Raw genomic sequence first — 4,025 nt, forward strand, 5'->3', positions numbered from 1 at the left:
ATCTGCCGCCCGGTGCGTGCGCGGGATTTTCAGAGGCGGGTCCGCCCCGGATTAAGCCCCGCCGGGATTTGCGGGGGGCTCCCGCTCGTGGGAACTTACCTCAGGCTCCAGCCCGACCTCAGGACTGTAAGTGCCCCGCTCCGGCCCGCGCTCGGGTGCGTGGGGGTGGGGGTGGGGGGGCCAGTTTTGCACCCCGGGTCGCGCCCCGAGGCTCTCCCCATCCTGCCACCCCCGCGAGCCCGGCAGAGCTGCCCCGCCGCCCCTGGAGGGGGGCAAGGCAGGAAGCGTGGCGAGCCCCGCGCGGGATGGGCGCCGTGTCCTGGAGCGGGGCTGAGACCCCCTGTCCCCGCGTCTCGCAAAGCCGCCCGAGCCCCGCGCCACCGGGCTGGGGCCGGGGTGCTGTCCAGGGCTGAGACGCCGGGCGCCGCGGCCCGGGGAGCTGGTCCTGAACATTTCGCACTTTGAAGAGCCACGAGGCTCATTGTCAAGGTTACTGGGGGGCCGAGCATGCGAGGAGAGCGACCCCGAAGCGCCGGGGGCCCAGGGGCGCGGGGCAACGGTGGAAATGGCGGCTCCGGTCCCCTTCTCGAGAGGCTCAGCCGGGCTCCCCGAGGGTCGCGCCCGCTCCCGCGAGCCGGTGCCCCCCTCCTGGCACTGCCGGCGGGCCTGGCACCGGGGTCAGCGCGCCCCGAGAGCCGGGCGCCTCCGGGCTGTCTCGAGCTGGGTGCCCGAATGTGCGAGTTGGTCTCGAAAGTGTTGGTCTGTGGCCTTGGCAGGGGGGTGGGAACCGGTGTCTGACGGGTTCGGTATTGCAGCAGTGCCCTGGCAGGCAGTGGGAGCTCTGCCTGCGAGAGGACGGCCAGATTTGGGGCTCTTTCCCCCCCGGCCCTGCTGTAGGTGAGGGCCCGGAGCGGGGCTCTGCACTTTTCCTTTGCAAAAGGCATTGTTGTAAGTTGAGGCTTTCGGTGAGCCGGGGGAGGGGGCGAGGGCGCCGGGCTGGGGGTGCACGCGGCTGGGCTCGGAAAGCTCTTTCTAATCCAGCATCGCCATCAATTACGTGGGGAATCTGCATAATCTCGTTCCCACCTGCAGTAAATCTCTCGCCAGGCTGTCTTTCTTTCTTTCTTTCTTTCTTTCTTTCTTTCTGTCTTTTTTTTTTTTTTTGCTTTGCAAATTTTCCTTTTCTGCACGACTGGAAGAAGTCATTTTCTTCCCTGCACGATGGGCTGCCAGAGCTGGGAGCCAGACCCTCCTCTGAGGCATGAAAAGCCATCAACTCCCGCGCTGACTCTCCGAGCGGCTGACTTATATATTTATTTATGCGCCGTGGTCAGGAGGGGCATCCTTCTCCTCCGGAGACTTTCTGAGTCATTCGGAAGAAACCGAGGGCTCGCTTATAAAATTATACACGTGCACGCACACTTGCCCAGTAAAAGCTGCAAACGCTTGCACGGTTGTGTGCACGCCCTCAGCCTCTCGCACACGTACTGGAGCCACCGTCTCCATTCTGACGCCCGCCACAGAACAGTTTTCTTTGGTGAACATTTTCAAGTGGGGCTTTTGCTGCAGGAAACAAAACCCAGCCTCCGAACTGGTGTGACCCGGCATGGGAGCGTCGCGGTCGTTAACTAGTTTGTCCCATGGTTTAGCGCATCCCCGATGAGCGCTCGGGACGTGAGGTCCTGCCAGGCCGTCTGGTTCTCGGGCAGCTAGGAAGGGCGCAAGGGCAACGGATCTCGCTTGGGGTTTTACACTGAGAAGCACGAGCCGGGAGCTACGCGGGGCCTGGGTGCGCTCCTCTGCCCAGCCCGGCCCTCGAAACCGGTCCGACAGCAGCGCTGCGTGGCACTGGATCCCACTGGCCTTGCTGGGGGAGACGAGCAACACTTGCGAAGAAGCCCGTTTCTTACCCTCCGCCCCCAATTTACGGTGGTAAAATAACGTGGCCGGTCCGGCTAGCCCTGTTGCCATTTTGCATTTCTTTCCTCTTGGGCCAGGACAGGCCGTGGGCTCGGTTGCCCTTGGCTGCTCCCGTGGCTTGGTTTCGGGGACAGGAGGAGGGGGAGGGAATGCCACTCTTTCTTTTTTTTTCCCCTGGAGCTTTTGTTTTTTTCCCCTCCTTTGAACTGAGAAAACCTTGCTGTGGGTTTTAGATTAAAAAAACCCCTCTGGTTGTCAAAAGACGTGTAATTCTGGGTGGGAAGCGAGGTGCTGGAGCAGTGCTAGCGAGCAGCATCGGTCTGCCTGCCCCTGTGCCGAGTCCCGGCTCCCTCCGGGGCCGTCTCCCAGCGCCTGCCCGAGAACAAAGACAACTCTGCCCTTCCCTCGCTAGTAGGACCAGCAGGCTCGTGTTGCTCCAAGCCCTGCCCATCGCCCTCCGCGGGGCAGGGGCCGGGTTGCCCTCCACCGCGCGCACAGACGCTCAGCATCTTTCCAAACCGCCCTGCGCGCGGTCTCCCTCGCACGCTCCCCCGGCAGCAAAGCGTGATCTTGGCTGTGATCTCGGGGCAGGAGCCTGGGCCGTGCCAGTAGGAAAGATGCCATCTCCTGAAACCTGGCGTTGGACAACTGGGGCCGTTCTTTGCAAAACGGTCGGGATAATATTTGCTGGGAAGTGACTTCAGTGCGGCCAGCTGGGGACGAGCGGGGTCTCCCCCTCGGGACGCCGGCGTGGAAAGTCCGGTTTGGATTTGAACGCTGAACAGGCCTTTCTTTCTCATTTCTAGCCCCTTAAAGCAGAAGCAAAGACTTTTGCTTTTGTTCTGATGGGGCCGGGAGCCAGAGGGTGGCTGCGAAGGAAAACGAGCTGAGTTTCCTCATGCAGAGGTTTTCTGTCCGCTGTTCCCACCCGGCAGATGCAGCGTGGCTGGTATTTCTAGCCCCCAGCACGCATGAGCGCGGCGAAGAAGTGTAAGAGCCGCAACAACAACAACAAAAAAGAAGGAACGGCACCCGAGATCCTCGCGCTGTTTTTCAGCTTCGTGCCTTGGGTCTCGGTCCCGTCTTTGGACAGGAAATCCATGCCACGTTGTCCTGAAGGATCGGGAACAAGGTGGGGTCTTCTTCCGAAGGGCTGCTCGTGGGCCCGTGCGAGGCCCTCCTCCCAGCACCCCGCAGCTGAAGCTGAAGGCACATCTGAGTCATCGGTGGCCTGGCCGCCTGCTTTCCTCCGGGTGGGAGGCAGTGCTTTCTGGCTTGGCTTGCAAAGGCCTGCGAGCTGCGTCGAGGAGGAGGGCTGGCCGGGTCTCCTTCCAGGGCTTTCGCTGCAGCCCAGCCCAGGGCAGCCGCGGTGAATGAAGGGGCCGAGAAGCATCACCTCGCTGGATCGGTGCTGGGGTGGGAAAACCCTGCCTGCGGCAGCACGTGGGGAGGTGGCTGTCTCGTCGCCGAGGCCCCGCGCGCGGAGGGGCTGTCGTCTGGTCCGAGCAGCGCAATTCCCGACCCCGGGCGGTTGAGACGTGGCCGTCTGTCCCGGGCGCGTGCCAGATATCCCGATTTGTCGTCGTTTCCGTCGCCGGTCCGCGTGGGGCAGGCGCGGCGGGGTGGGGAGGTTCCGGTTCGGAGCCGGGCCCCCGTTGTGCTCGTGATGTCGGTTCGGGGCTGTTTCGAGGCTTCTCCTCTGCTTCCAGGCCGGAGCGTCCGGCTCCGTCCCGCGCGACGCCGGCTGCCTCCGGGCCGTGCTGGGTGCACAGCACACAGAGACCCTGGGCGATGAAGGGGATGCGACTCTGCTCTTGCGGGGGGGTTGGCGGGTTGCGAGCAAACCGGATGGAGATTGCAGGGCTGGCTGGTTGCACAGGAAGCAGCGGCTGAGGCTGCGAGAAGATCTGGGGTCTTTGAAGTGGGGAATTGCATTGCAGTGTGAGCCAGCGTCAGCGCCCCCCCCACCCCGTCACAGCCTCAGGCCTCGGCGGTGCCTGCCCTGAGATCCCCCTTGCATCAGGATCTGAGGGTCTTTGCACCTGGGACACCTCCATCACCGCCGGCGAGGACACAGTGGCGGATGCATCCCCCCCCCCCCCCCC

The 4,025-nt window shown here is 63.5% G+C and overlaps 1 protein-coding gene across 6 annotated transcripts in view; it reads left to right on the plus strand.

The window, feature by feature from the left end:
• Nucleotides 1-4,025, plus strand: part of CBFA2T3 (CBFA2/RUNX1 translocation partner 3) — a 67,983-nt gene that overhangs the window by 15,935 nt on the left and 48,023 nt on the right. Inside the window, exon 1 of one of the 6 annotated variants that reach the window (XM_019505390.1) lies at nt 7-126. The exons of the other annotated variants lie outside the window; for them this stretch is intronic. The gene's annotated coding sequence lies outside the window, so the exon portion shown is untranslated. Of the gene's footprint in view, nt 1-6; nt 127-4,025 lie in introns of those variants that run through there. 6 annotated transcript variants of the gene reach the window in all.

Source organism: Gavialis gangeticus, unplaced genomic scaffold, assembly GCF_001723915.1.
Source record: "Gavialis gangeticus isolate Ggan-Ray unplaced genomic scaffold, GavGan_comp1, whole genome shotgun sequence".
Taxonomy (NCBI): Eukaryota; Metazoa; Chordata; order Crocodylia; family Gavialidae; genus Gavialis; species Gavialis gangeticus.